This window comes from Cervus canadensis, chromosome 12, assembly GCF_019320065.1.
Source record: "Cervus canadensis isolate Bull #8, Minnesota chromosome 12, ASM1932006v1, whole genome shotgun sequence".
Lineage (NCBI taxonomy): Eukaryota > Metazoa > Chordata > Mammalia > Artiodactyla > Cervidae > Cervus > Cervus canadensis.
In genome coordinates this window covers 54482072-54498471 of record NC_057397.1, presented here as the reverse complement: position 1 = coordinate 54498471, position 16400 = coordinate 54482072, and the positions used below count along the sequence as shown (strand labels likewise).

Here is a 16400-nt window from a genome sequence, read left to right as displayed (position 1 = left end):
ATTCAAAACAAGGAAGGAGTAGCCTCTTGGCAGGTCATCCAGGAATGGCCCTCAGAGTAATAATGAGGAACTTGCCAATCAGGGGAGCTGCTTCTTCTGCCCTAATCAAGGGGGAAGAATCACAAGGCTACCAATGCATCTTTACAACTGCTGCTGGGCACCCCTATGGCAGCAACTGGGCACTAGAGTACCAACTTAGACCCAATGTCGCTGGCTGTGGCTTCCCACAGAAAACAGCACTGAAGCAAATCATTCGCCCCTGCCCCACTTGCTTCTTCTGAACCTGGCATGAGTGAATCTCATTTGTGAACCCTGCCTGGTATCTAGAACCCTTGCTGCAAGGGAGTTTGAAAAGCGACTTAGTTTTTTAATCTCTGCCACATAGAAAACTTTCAGAAAGCAGGTGGAATAGAGAGCCAACAAACTAATTATTCTTTGACAGAGGGGGTATTTGGTAAACATTGATTTTCTTTGTTTTGCATTGAATGAGATGGAGCATTTTTAGAAAATAGCTATAATAATGCAAACAACAACAATAAAGCACACTGTGTGAGTATCTCACTTATTTGGATGATTGGTGTCTTGCCTTACTGGATGTGTTTTTATACTTAATTAATGATAATATTTGACAAAAGGTCTAACTTTCTCAAATGTATGAGTGATCTTGTAAGTGGAGGGAATCTTTCTTAAAGACTCTGACTCCAAGTAGAGGGACTCAAAATGTAGAATGTTAAGTGCCACAGTCTTGACAGTACATAAAGACTGGAAAAGAATGGAAGGATATCTTCTAAGCAAAAGCTTGATCTCTAATATTTCATATTAAGCTAAAAAAAAAAAATCAGTATTACAGGGAACATTTAACCAATACAAAGCAAGCTAACCAATTATAGAGAAGTCAATTAATACTAGATCACCACGAAACAACAAAAAATCTAAGGTTCTTTATATAAAAGAGAAAATCTTTCTAGAGATTTCAGATATAGTAGTGATGTCAGTGATCAAATTCATATTGATGTCAGAATGAAAATTAACATATAAATTTTTCATGTCTTTACTGAAGCTTTAAACTAAGTGTTCCTTGATCAGCTTATTGCTGAAAATAGCTATTTTAGGAATAACGAGAGACATTTATCCCATAAGAGATATTTTTTTCCTTTGAATTATTTTTGATTGGTCTGTAAACTAATCATCTGAAATGACTTTATCAAAAAAGATGCTTATGTATAAAACACAGTAAAATAAATGTATTATTAATCTTCTTTGATGAAAAGTTAGCTTTTAAGAAGTCTAAATATAATGCCAACTTTTAATCTGGATAACATAAAATTCTATTTTGGGTACTTTAAGTCAACTTTCCTTCCTTCTTTACTGTTTCTGACAGGAAGGTGTGATAGGTTCCTAAGTTTGACTATTCTGCTCTATTTTTCAAAGCACTTTCAAATATATTTCATTTCTTTATTTATCCTTAAATAACTAAAAATGTCTCAATTTTATTTTTTATTAGGCTAGTCAGTTCAATAATTTGAGTCTTGAGAGTTTTGGTTCAAGATGGTAACATGGGACCCTGAACTCACCTCCTCCCATGAACACACCAAATCTATGGTTATATTGCAAACTTTCCCTCTGGAAAAAAAATTAAAAACAACTCATTTATTATTGTGTCAAAAAGAATAAAATACCTAGGGATAAACCTACCTAAGGAGGCAAAAGATCTATACTCCAAAAACCATAGATACTGATGAGGGAAATCTAATATGACACAAACAGATGGAGAGATGTACCATGTTCTTGGATTGGAAGAATCAATGTTGTCAAAATGAATATACAACCCAAGGCAATCTACAGATTCAATGCAATCCCTATCAAATCACCAATGGCATTTTTCACAGAACTAGAACTAAATTTTTTAAAGCTTTTATGGAGACACAAAAGAACTCAAATAGCCAAAGGAATCTTGAGAAAGAAAGACAGAGCTGGAGGAATCAGCTTACCTCAGATCATACTACAAAGCTACCATCATTAAAACAGTATGGTACTAATACAGAAGCAGCAATCTAGATCAATGAAAGAGGATAGAAAATCAAGAAATAAACCCATGTACCTGTGGTCAATTAATCTATGACAAAGGAGGCAAGACTATACAATGGAGAAAAGACAATCTCTTCAATAAGTGGTGCTGGGAAAACTAGACAGATACATAAAAAAGAATGAAATTAGAACATTCTTTAACACCATACACAAACTCAAACTGGACTAAAGACACAAATATGAGATACTGTAAAACTCCTAGAATAAAACATAGTCAGTACAATCTTTGACATAAATAACAACAATATCTTTTTCAACTGTGTCCTAGAGTAATGGAAATAAAAACAGACAAATGGGACCTAGTTAAACTCGAGAGTTTTTACACAGCAAAGGAAACTGTAAACAAAAGACAACTTACAGAATGGGAGAAAATATTTGCAGACAATGTGACTACCAAAGAATTAATCTCCAAAGTTTAGATACAGCTCATGAAACTCAATAAAAATTTTTTTAAAAAATCAAAAAATGGGCAGAAGACCTAAATAGACATTTCTCCAAAGAAGACATACAGATGGCCAAGAGGCATATGAAAATATGCTCAACATCACTAATTAAAAAAGTTCAAATCAAAACTATAATAATGTATCACCTCATACCAGCCAGAATGGCCATTATCAAAAAATATACAAACAAATCCTGGAGAGAGTGTGGAGAAAAGAGACCTGTCCTACACTGTTGGTGGGAATGTAAATTGGAGAACAGTATGGGTTCCTTAAAGAACTAAAAATAGACCTAACTTTTGATCCAACAATCCCACTACTGGGCATATATCCAGATAAAAACATAGTTTGAAAGGATACATGCACTACGATGTTAATTGCAGCACAGTTTACAATAGCCAAGACATGGAAGCAACCTAAATGTCCTTTGACAGATGAATATTTAAGACATGGTACATATATACAATAGAATGTTACTCAACCATAAAAAAGAATGCAGTGATGCCTTTTGCAGCAACATGGCTGGACCTAGAGATCATCATAAGTGATATAAGTCACACAGAGAAAGACAAATGTTATAGGATATCATTTATATGCAGAATCTTAAAAAAAAAATGGTACAAGTGAACTTATTTACAAGACAGAAACAGACTCACAGACTTTCAAAACAAACTTATGGTTACCAGGCAGGAAGGGTGGGAGTTAGGGATAGTTTAGGAGTTTGAGACTGACATGTACATACTGCTGTAATTAAAGTAGATAACCAATGAGGAGCTATTATATAGCACAGGAAACTCTGCTTAATACTCTATAATAACCTAAATGAGAAAAGAATTTGAGAAAGGATACATGTATATGTATACCTGAATTCATTTCTCTACATCTGAAACTAACACAACATTGTTAATCAACTATATTCCAACAAAAAATAAAAATTAAAAAAATTTTAAAATGATGAGAAAGGGGAGGAAATATACAAATAATAATGATATAAAACAGTAATAAGAATTGCTTTGAGAAATATTCAAAATGATATTGGTTTAATAAAAATACATGGTCTTGGAAAAAATAGATAACAAGGACCTATTGGATAGCAAAGGGAATATCTGCTCAATATTCTGTAATAACCTAAATGGGGAAAGAATCTGAAAAAAAACTGGATGTATGTATAACTGAATCACTTTGCTATACACCTGAAACTAATACAACATTGTAAATAAACTACAGTCTAGTTAAAAATAAAAATTAGAAAAACCCAGAGCCAGCTGAATGACTCCTATAAATTGAACAAATGAGAAAAAACCCATATTGAAGTGAGTAGCAGAGACTGAGACACAATCTAGCCATAAGTCACATCCCTGGTACAGCAATCTGCAATCAGGAGAAGACTCAAAACCCTGTGCTTCTCCTGATGAACAAAAGTTTTGAGCCCCACATCTGGCATTCTAACTTTTAAGACCTGCAGCCAAGAGATGAGCCCCCCAAAATTCTAGCTTTGAAAGTCAGTGGGACTTGGGTCCAAGAGAACCACAAGGCTACAGAGAACTGAAAACAGTTCTTAAAAGTCTGCTGTGCATTCACCCATCCCAGATCCCAACACAGATAGTCAAAGCACCCAGACTTTCTACTTTCTATGAAAGTCTATTTGCTTATCTCTAACCATCAGCTTGAGGATCAAGCATCTAACTTAACATACATCTAGTGACCTATGGAAATATTCTCCAAAAATAGAGGCCAGGGGTGCCATCTTTGTGTGTTCCTTCTGCCCCACTTCGGGTTGCTGATACCTCCTGGAAAGCAGCTTGTACACTTACCTGGCATCTCAGTTTTAACTTCTGCCACCCAGAGGACACCTCTAGATCACCTGGCTCTGGTGACCAGTGGGGTTAGGCTTTCAGGTCTGACAGGACTCTGATAAATGGGGAAATTTATGAACCCACTACCACCCACAAGGTAAAGCAGAGAGGTAACAGATTAAGGTGTCCAGTCATTCTATGAAAGAGGCCTATTAGCTAATTTTTGTAACTGTGGCCCGAAGGGTAGGCTTCTAAGTAGACACACATCCGAGGGCTGATTTTAACCTCCCTCCCTCAGAGAGTGGAGAAGATGGCAGGCATCATATTGGCACTCCTTTTCTGCTCCACGCAGGTCATTTGTGTCTTTGAGAAAGGAGCTTGTATATAATCCTGGTTTCCGAACTTTTGCGCCTGCCACCCAGAAGATAGTCCCTTGAAAGCCTGGCTTTAGTTGCCCACTGTGCTTATGTTTATGGGTTTAGTGGGACAATGACAAAGTAAGAAAGATTTCTTAACTGGCTATCACCCCCAGTCTCAGCACAGAGAGAGGAGATAAAAGCCCATATCCTGGTCTTCTCTTGGAGCTTCCTCCATGGCTCAGTGGTAAAGAATCCACCTGCACTGCAGGACACACAGCAGGAGGCACTGCTTTGATCCCTGGTTTGGGAAGATACCCTGGAGAAGAAAATAGCAACCTACTCCAGTATTCTTGCCTGGAAAATTCCATAGACAGAGGAGCTTGATGGGCTTCAGTTCATAGGGTCACAAAAGAGTCAGACATTACTTAGTGACCAAACAACAACAACAAAAGTCTTCTCTTAAAGGAATCTATTTTTATATTTTAAAAGTTGCTGTACAAGGACCTGGCTTCTAATAAGCCTGAATCTAGCTGTTGACTAAGATCCTTCCTTTTGGACACTGACAGGAGTGGGCATAACCCAGTTACTTGGAGCCACTAAAAGTAAAAGAAGCTGCTTGGAAAATCACAAAGATTTGAGAGACCAAAGAGCTAGGGCAGAGTTGAACGATAATATTCATTTCCTATACATTCATTGAGACCACTCCTTCAAGACTAGAGGTGGTGACTGTTTCATCTAATGCATAAAACTGCATAACCAATACAAAGAATCAAGGAAAATGAAACAACAGAGGAATATGGTTCAAATAAAAAATAATGGAACCTCAGGAAAAGAACTTAATAAAATAGAGATAAAAGATTTACCTGATAGGCTTCAAAATAATGGTCATAAAGATGCTCACTGAGCTCAGAGAAGATTGAATAAATAAATTTTACAAAGAGAAAGAAAAAGAGAGTACTAAATACAGCTGAAAAATACAGTGATTGAACTGAAAATACAACAAAGGGGCTCAATAGCAGACTAGAGGATGCAGAAAAAAGGATTAGGAAACTCAAAGATAGGGCAATGTTTTATTTAAAATGGATAACCAACAAAGACCTTATGTATAGTACATGGAACTCTGCTCAATGTTATGTGGCAGCCTTAATGGGAAGGGAGTTTGGGGGAGAATGGATACATGTATATATATATGGCTAAGTCCTTTTGCTGTCCACCAGAAACTCACAACATTGTTAATTGTTGTACTCCAATAAAAAATACAAAGTTTAAAATATATTATTATAGATATAAACTGTTCTCTGTAAACCTCATGGTAACCACAATGCATAAACCTATAGCAGATACAGAAGAAATTAAAAAGAAATCTAAGCATAGGACTAGGGAACATTATCAAATCACAAAGAGAACAAAAAGATAAAGGAACAGAAATTACAAAATAACCACAGATCAATTAACAAAATGGCAATAAGTATATATGTACATACTTTGAATGTAAATGCACTAAATTCTCCAATTATAAGATAGAGAGTGGCTGAATGGATGAAACAACAAGGCACATCTATATGCTGCCTAAAAGAGACTTATTTCAGATCAAAGGATGCACACACAGAGTATGAGTGAAGGAATAATAAAAAGATATAACATGCAAATGGAATTTTAAAAAGCTGAAGTAGCTATACAAGCATCTCTTGGAGATGTTGTGGGTTTGATTCCAGACTACTATAGCAAAATAATTATCTCAATAAAGTGAGTCACAAAATTTTTGGTTTCCTAGTGCATATTAAAGGTTATGTTCCCACTATACATAGTCTATTAAGTTTGCAATATACATAAAATGTAGCCTTATATTTAAGCAATGTACATACCTTAATTTTAAAATACTTTATTGCTAAAATCCTAATCATCATCTGAACCTACAGCAATTCATAATCTTTTTGTAACAGTAACACCAAAGACCACTGATCACAGATAACCATAACAAATACAATAATAAAAGCTTGAAATGTTTTGAGAATTACCAAAATGTGATACAGAGACATGAAGTAAGAAATGCTGTTGGAATAATGGCACTTCTTTGATGCCCTGTTGCCACAAAACTTCAGTTTGTTAAAAAAAAAAAAAAAAGTTCCATGAAGTACAATAGAATGAGGTATGCTTGTACTTACATCAGGAAATAGAGTTTAAGATGAAGACTATAGTAAGAAACAAAGAAGGTCATTATATAATGATAAAGAGGTCAATCCAACAAGAGGATATAACATTTTAAATTTTTATGCATCCAATATAAAAGCACCTAAATTATAAAGCAACTATATTAATAGACCTAAAGGGGAAAAAAATATGGTAATATCATAATAGTAGGGGACTTTAATACCATCATCAATAGATAGATAATGCAGAAAGAGGATCAATAAGATTGATCTTAGTATGTTTAAGGCTGAATGGACTTAACAAACATGCAGAACATTTCATCCAAAAGAAACAATACACATTCTTCTCAAGTGTATATGAAGAGTTCTACAGAAGAGATCATATGTTATACCACAAGATGTCTTAATAAATTTAAGTTTGAAATTATATCAAGTATCCTTTAGACCACATGGTATACAACTAGAAATGAATTACAAAAAAAGAAGTGGAAAATTTACAAACATATGGAGATTAAATGATGATACTGAACAATCAATGGATCAATGAAAAAATCTACAGAGTAATTTAAAAATACCTTAAGAAAATGAAAATAAAATATACCAAAGCTTATAAAATGCAGCAAAAGCAGTTCTAAGCAGAAAATTTATAGTGATTAATGTCTATATCAAGATTAAGAAAAAGGACACAACCTAACTTTGCACTTCAAGGAATTAGAACAAGAACAACTAATTCCAAAATTATTAGAAGGAAATAACAAAGATCAGAGCAGAAATAAATGAAATAAAGACTAAAAATACAAAACAAAAGATGAAATTCAGCTGATATTTTTAAAAAGCGAGCAAAATTGACAAATCTTTAGCAACTCACCAAGAAAAAAAGAAAGAACTAAAATACATAGAGTTAGAAATGAAAGAAGAGATGTTACTGTACCAGAGAAATACAAAGGATTGTTAAGAGACTACTATGAACTATTACACATTAACAAGTTGGACAATCAAGAAGAAATGGATAAATTCTTAGAAACATACAATCTACCGAGACCGAATCATGAATAAATAGAAAATATGGATAGACTGATTACTAGTAAAGAGATTCAATCAGTAACCAAAAACTTCCAACAAATGAAAGTCCAAGACCGAATGGCTTCACGGTGAATTCTAGAAAACATTTAAAGAAAATTAACAACAATCCTCTCAAACTGTTCCAAAAATTTTAAGAGGGAGTACTTCAAATCTCATTTTATGAGGTTAGCATTACCCTTGATACCAAAATTAGACAAGACACTCCAAGAAAAGAAAATTACAGGTCAATATCACTGATGAACATGGATGCAAAAGTCCTCAAGAAAATATTAGCAAGCCATGTATTTGTTTGGTTAAATTTACATTTAATTAAATAAATTAAATTTGTTAATTTATCAACAATAAATTAAAAGGCTCATGATCAAGTGGGTTTTCTCCAGGGTTACAAGGATGACTCAACATCTGCAAATCAATCAATGTGATACATCACATTAACAGAAAAGAAGGATTAAAATCATATGATCATCTCCATAGATACAGAAAAAACATCTGACAAAATTCAACATCTTTTTATAATAATGACTCTTAACAAAGTGAATATAGAGGGAACATACCTCAACATAATAAAAAAGCCTTACAGGACATGCCCACATCTAATATCAAACCCAACTGTGTAAAGCTAAAAACTTTAGGGTCAGAATTTGGAAAATTCAGTAGTGGCCACAGGACTAGAAAAGGTCAATTTTCATTCCAATCACAAAGAAGGACAATGCAAAAGAATGTTCAAAATTTCAAAGATATCACTTTGCCATCAATTGCACTCATTTCATCTGCTAGTGAGGTAATGCTCAAAATCCTTCAAGCTAGGCTTCAATAGTATGTGAACTAAGAACTTCCAGAAGTACAAACTGGATGTAGCAAAGGTAGAGAAACCAGAGATCAAATTGCCAACATCCGCTGGATCATAGAAAAAGCAAGGGAATTTCAGAAAAACACTGCTTCTGCTTCACTGACTATGCTAAAGCCTTTGACTGTGTGGATAACAACAAATTGTGGAAAATTCTTCAAGAGATGGGAATACTGCCTCCTGGGAAATCTGTATGCAGGTCTTGAAGCAACAGTTAAAACCAGACATGAAACAACAGACTGGTTCAAAATTGGGAAAGGAGTACGACAAGGCTGTACAATTGTCACCCTGCTTATTTAAGTTATATGCAGAGTACATCATGCAAAATGATGGGCTGGATGACTCACAAGCTGGAATCAAGATTGCCAGGAGAACTATCAGTAACCTCAGATAGCAGGTGACACCAAATGGCAGAAAGTGAAGAGGAACTAAAGAGCCTGTTGATGAAGGTGAAAGAGGAGAGTGAAAAGCTGGCTTAAACTCAACATTCACAAAACTAAGATCAAGGCATCCAGTCCCATCACTTAATGGCAAATAGATGGGGAAAAAGTGTAAATAGTGACAGACTTTATTTTCTTGGGCTTCCAAATCACTGCAGATGGTGACTGCAGCCATGAAATTAAAAGACGTTTACTCCTTGGAAGGAAAGTTATGACCAACCTAGACAGCACATTAAAAAGCAGAGATGTCACTTTGCCAACAAAGGTCTGTATAGTCAAAACTATGGTTTTTCCAGTAGTCATGTGTGGATGTGAGAGTTGGGCCGTAAAGAAGGCTGAGCACCAAAGAATTGATGCTTTAGATCTATGGTGCTGGAGGAGACTCTTGAGAGTCCCTTGGAAAGCAAGGAGATCAAAGCCATCAATCCTAAAGGAAATCAGTCTTGAATATTCATTGGAAGGACTATTTCTGAAGCTGAAGTTCCAATACTTTGACTACCCGATGCAAAGAGCCAACTCATTGGAAAAGACCCTGATGCTGGGAAAGTTTGAGGGCAGGACGAGACGGGGGTGACAGAGACACTCAGACTCCCAGCTCATGTCAATGGACAAGAGTTTGGGCAAACTCTAGGAGATGGTGAAGGACAGGGAAGCCTGGTGTGCTGCAGTCCATCGGGTTGCAAAGAGTTTGATATGACTGAGTGACTGAAAACAAGACAAGAATGGCCACTCTCACCACTTTTATTCAACATAGTATTGGAAGTCTCAGCCAGAGCAATTAGGTGAGAAAAAGAATAAAATAAATTCAAGTTTGAAAGGAAGAAATAAAACTGTCACTAGTTGCAGAAGACATGACATTTTATATATTTTAAAAATGCAAAAGTTTCAATAAAGTTAGGAAAGTTGCAAGATACAAAATAAAAAAACTGTTATGTTTCTATGCCAATAATACATTATCAGAAAAGAAATTAAGAAAACAACCTCATTTACAACTGCATCAAAAATAGATTTAACTAAAGAGGTGAAAGACCTGTACACTGGAAAATATACAATGTTACTGAAAGGTATTGAAGAAGATACAAATAAAATGGAAATATATTACTTGTTCATAGATTGGAAGAATTAATTGGAAGATCATTTGCTCATACTACTGAAAATAGTCTATAGATTCAATGCAATGTCTATCAGAATTCCAATAGAATTTTTCAAGAAATAGAGCAAACAATCCTAAAATGTATACGGAACCACAAAAGACTCTGAAAGCTATAGCAATCTTGAGAAAGAAGAGCAAGCTGGAGACAACACAGTACCTAGTTTCAAACTATATCACAAAAGCTATAATCATGAAAGCAGTATGGTATTAGCATAAAAGCAGAGACATAGATTAATGGAACAGAAGAGAGCCCAGAAATAAGTCCATTTATATATGGTCAATTAATTTTCTTAAATGAGCTAAGACTATATAATAGATAAAGAACAGTTTTCAGTCAGTGGTGTTGGGAATCTGGAACTTATGCAAAAGAATGACAGTGGGCCATCTGATACCACACCCAAAATTTAACTCAAAATGGCTTAAAGATTTCAACATAATACCTGAAACCATAAAACTTCTAGAAGAAAGCAGAGTGGTAAGTTCCTTGACATAGGTCTTAACAATGATTCATGGATTTGATACCAAATGTAAAACAATAAAAACAAAAACAAGTGAGACTGCATCAAACAAAAAGCCTCTCCACAGCAATGATGTGAAAAGGCAACCACCTGAATGGGAGAAAATATTTGCAAACCAAGTATCTGATACTGGAATAATAATCAAAATATATAAAAAACACATAGAATTCAATAGCAAAATAACAGTCTAGTTAAAAAACAGGCAGAGATTTTGACTAGATTCTTTTTTCCAAAGAAGACACACAGATGGCCAACAGGTACATGAAATGGTGCTCAACATTACTTATAAACAGGGAAATGCAAATGAAAACTCCAATGGTTATCACTTAATGCATATCTGAAGATTATTATGAAAAAGACAAGAAATAGTATGCGTTGCTGAGAAGATGGATGTGTAATGTTGGTTGAAATATTAATTTGGTACAGCCACTATGTAAAAAACTATGTAGTGTTTCCTCAAAAAACAGAACTACCAGGTGACGTGGGACTTCCCTAGTGGCTCAGATGGTAAAGTGTCTGCCTACAATGTGGGAGACCTGGGTTTGATCCTCTGGAGAAGGAAATGGCAACCACTCCAGCACTCTTGCCTGGAAAATCTCATGGATGGAGGAGTATGGTAGGCTACAGTCCATGGGGTTGCAAAGAGTTGTACACGACTGAGCGGCTTCATTTTCACTTTCACCACGTGACGTGTTGGGGGGAGTCTGCTGCGGCAGCCAGGGGAGCCATGGCCCGTTCTGCTGCACCCCAAGCCGGCCCCTGGCTGCCCGCCACCCCTAGGGCAGGCGGTGGGAGTAAGCGGGAGCCCAGGACAATGAGCTGCCGACTGGCCCGCGATGTCGCCATTGTTCAGCTGGGTGGCCAAGGTGCCTGAGATCATCAATTCCATCGAGCAGGCCCGCTAGGAGGAGCTGCATTGCCTGACGGAGTTCGATGACACTTTCGCCAAGAAGATAGAGGCGCTGTTCTGCGGCCACATGGTGATGGCGCTCAGGAAGGCTCCACCAGCCCTGATCAACTAGTGCATGGAGGGCTTCAGTCACATGAGAGGTGGCTTCTCCTCTTGGATCAGCTTCAGTCTGCGCTGCAGCCGCTGGGGGATGCTGAGCGGGCCCTCAGTCGGTGTGCTAGTCCTTCTCAAAGCCTTGGCTGTGGCTCCTTGGCCTTCGGAAAGGAGTTTCAGGATGCAGGCTTGCGGAGTAGTAGTTTCTTCAGCTCTTTGGAGGAAAGTGACATCCAGAACCACCTGATTAGTGGACTCAATATTGTGCGGCGGGCAGATATTGAGGAAGCTTGAACTATGCTCTTCACAATTGGTCAATCCGAAGTTTACCTCATCAGTCCTGACACCAAAAATATAGCGTTGGAGAAAAATTTTCAGGAGATATCCTTTTGCTCTCAGGGTATTAGATATGTGGACCACTTTGGTTTCATCTGCCGGGAGTCTTAAGGAGGTAGAGGCTTTCATTTCCTCTGTGTTTCAGCGCACAAATGAAGCTCTGGTGGATGAGATAGTCAGGGGAGTGTGTAATTTCCTTGGTTCTGTCTCACTGCAGCAAAAATTTGAAATGGCAGACCAGTGTTACAGCTTGGTTACAGCTCAGTTTTATTTGGCAAGCAAAGGAAAGTATATCCTTGAGGTGTGAGGGCAGTCCGACCCAAAAGAAGAGGCAGGGCTCAATTTTGGCTCCTCTTTTATGTTTTTTCTCTTCTCCCTGAGCCTGCCCTATGTAAATTGGGCGAGCCAGGAGGGCTGTTTGTTTTACCTGAGGTTCTCACTCTGGTCCTCAGATTTTCTTTTGTTCCATTTCTGCGGGCTTTTCTTTTTTCTTTTTCTTTTAGCCACTGCCATTTTGGACTCCTTTTTCCTATTCTAATTACCTATCAAGGTCATGATGACCCTGAAGCAGGCCTTCACGGTGGCCTTGGTACAGCAGACAGCAAAGGTGCTTGCCCCGCTATGTGAGGGCTGCCCCCTGCAGGGCCTGCACAAGCTCTGTGAGCAGATCAAGGGAATTAATTCTTCCAAAACCAAACTAGAGCTCCAGAAGCACCTGACAACATTAACTAATCAGGAGCAAGCAACTATTTTTGAGGAGGTTCAGAAATTGAGATCAAGGAATGAGAAGTGAGAGAATGAATTGGTTATTTCTTTCCTGAGATGTTTACATGAAGAGAAACGAAAAGTTCACGCCCATATTGGGGAGATAAAACAGACATCACAGATTGCAGCAGAGTATACTGGAAGTGAACTACCATCAAGTGCCACTAGATTTAGGCTAGATATGCTGAGAAACAAAGTGAAGAGGTCTTTAACAGAACCTCTAGAAAGTATTTTGTCCCAGGATAATAAAGCCAGAGGCCTCCAGGAGCACTCGGCCAGTCTGGGTCTGGACACTTCTATGTCTGACATTCAGTAACACCAGCAAAGAGCTGTCTGGCTGTGAAAAGGAGGCCTTGCCTATCTCCAAGAGCTGCTTCAGGTTCCTCAGCTCCTTGGATGACCTGTCCAGTGACTTGGAGAGCCAACCCACCAAACAGCCAGCCCTGCTCTCACCCAAGCAGGGCTTCCAAAGGCACGCCAACACCCTAAGTCATGTCCCTGGGGAATGCCAGGCCTCCGCAGCCAGCATGGGGGTCCCCGGGGGTCTCGCAAAAGAAGCTTGTAAGGTGTCACTCAGTGAGCACAGAGACTCCTCATGAATGAAAGGACTTTGAGTCCAAAGCCAACCACGTGGGTGACGCCAGCAGGACCCCCATAAAGATGCGGAGACACTCATGGAGGCAGCAGATCTTCCTTCGAGTGGCCACCCCCCAGAAGGCCTGCGATTCTCCCAGCAGATACGAAGATTATTCAGAGCTGGGAGACCTTTCCCCATGATCTCCTCTAGAACCAGTTTGTAAAGATGAACCCTTCAGCCCTGTCCCAGAGGAAAAGAAAAGGACATCTCTTGAACTCCGAGAGCTGTGGCAAAAGGCCATTCTACAACAGATACTGGTGCTCAGGATGGAAAAGGAAAATCAAAAGCTGCAAGCCTCTGAGAATGATTTGCTGAACACGTGCCTAAACTTGATTATGAAGAAATCACTCCTTGTCTTGAAGAAGTGACTACAGTGTGGGGAAAGATGCTAAGCACTCCAGGAAGATCACAAACTAAGTTTGACGTGGAAAAAAATGCACTTGGCTGTTGGCCAAGGTGTGCCACGACATCACCGAGGTGAAATCTGGAAATTCTTGGTGGAGCAGTGCCACCTGAAGCACCTGTTCCTCAGCAAACAGCAGCCCAAGGACATGCCCTCCAAAGAGCTCTTAAAGCAGCTCACCTCCCAGCAGCACACCATTCTCAGCGACCTCGGGCGAACCTTTCCAACACATCGGTACTACTCTGCTTAGCTAGGAGCAGGGCAGCTGTCACTTCACAACATCCTGAAGGCCTGCTCCCTTCTAGACGAAGAAGTGGGTTATTGCCAAGGTCTCAGCTTTGTAGCAGGCATCCTGCTGCTTCACATGGGTGAAGAAGAGATGTTTAACATGCTCAAGTTTCTGATGTTTGACACGGGACTGTGGAAACAGTATCGACCAGACATTATTATTTTACAGATCCAGATGGACCAACTCTCAAGGCTGCTCCATGATTACCATGCCTGGAGGAGTATGAGATCGGTCCCAGTCTCTACGCCACGCCCTGGTTCCTCACCGTGTTTGCCTCGCAGTTCCACCTGGGCTTCGTTGCCAGAGTCTTTGATATGATCTTTCTTCAGGACTCAGAGGTCATATTTAAAGTGGCTTTAAGTCTGCTGGGATGCCATAAGCCCTTGATTCTGCAGCAAGAAAACCTAGGAACCATAGTTGACTCTATAAAAAGCACACTACTCAACCTAGGCTTGGTGCAGATGTTGAAGACTATCAGCCAGGTGTCTGAGATGGACCCCTCTAAAGTTAGAGGCTTATGAAGTTGAGGCTTACGTGCTTTAGGAAGAGCGTATCGATTCTTCTCTCAGTGACCACCAAAGAATGGACAAATTATAGAAGACCAACAGCAGCTTATGCAAACAGAACCTTGAACAACCGCAGGTGGCCAATGGGAGGATCCAGAGCCTGGGAGCAACCCCTGAGAAGCTCCTAATTAGCAGAAGCAAGCTAAAGCAGGCGACCCCAGCCTTGGAGCTGGAGTGGTCAGCCCTGTTGCAGATGGTGGGGCAGCTCTGGAGGCAGACGGCAGAGCTGGGCTGCTGGGAGCCTGACCCCACGCTGCTGGAGCCCTCAGGTAACTGAGGGCCTGGGGCTCAACTCCCACCAGCCCACAGCTCCAGAGCTAGAGTGTGTGTGGCTCCCGCCCTGACACTATCCAGGCCTTAGCTGAGAGAGATGAAGATGCTGGAGGAGAACAGAGAACAAAGTATGCTTCTCAGGGAGGAGACCGACTTGCCGGCACACAGATTCTTCTGAACTGACTCACAATGCGGGGGATGAATATCTCAGTGTTTTTGTTGTTTTTTAGGTTTAATTCTTCCCTTTTCCAGTCCTGATTACTCAGTGGATTAGATGGCATGGACTTGAATAAATGAATCTTTATGTTTAAAAAGAAAGACAAAAAACAAAACTACCATATCATCCAACAATTAATTTCTGGGTATTTATCTAAAGGAATCAAAAATGCTAACTAAAAAAGATCTGTGCACGCCCATATTCATTGCAACTTTATTTATAATAACCAAGACATGGAAACAGTCTAAGTGTCCATCATTGAATGAATAAAGAAAATGTTGAATATGAATTGAGTGGAATATTATTTACCCACTAAAACAAGAAAATCTTGCCATTTACTCTATCATGGATAGACCAGTGTATCATGGATGTATCGTGGATGGACCATACATTCTTCCCAGTGAAATAAGTCAGACAGAGAAAGACAGATATTTTATGTTCTTATTTATTTGTGGAGTTAAAGAAAACAACCCACAGATACAGAGAACAGATGGCTGGTTGCCAGAGGTGGGGTTTGGGTGGTGGGTAAAATGGATGAAGGTAGTGAGGAGGTAAAAACTTCCATTCATAATAAAAATTAATTCATGGATGTGCTGTATATCATGGTGAATACAGTTAATAATACAGTATTATATGTTTGAAAGTTGATAAAAAACTAAATCTTTAGTTCTCATCACAAGAAAAAATTTTAAATTTGATGAATGTTAACTAGATTTATTGTGGTGATCGTATCACAATATACACAAATATGGAGTCATTATGTTGTATATCTGAAACTAATATAATGTTATATGTCACTTATATCTGAATAAGAAAGAAGAATTTGAGTCCTTGAAATGATTCTTAAAAAAGGTATTATCCATACAAATACGATTGAAGCCTGTCATAGGTCATTTCATTTAATTTCACCTCAATCTCATGCACATCATTTTAGCAGATTTATTATGCAGTTTTATATCTCCATTTAAATGAAAGCATGTCTGAAATAAAAATAGAATCTGAATCTCAGATTTTAAAGCATAAATGCAAAGTTATTA

General features: G+C 38.4%; 1 pseudogene; it reads left to right on the top strand.

Moving 5' to 3' along the window:
• Positions 1 to 11710: 11710 nt before the first annotated feature.
• LOC122450947 lies at positions 11711 to 15150 on the top strand (annotated as a pseudogene).
• Positions 15151 to 16400: the final 1250 nt, after the last annotated feature.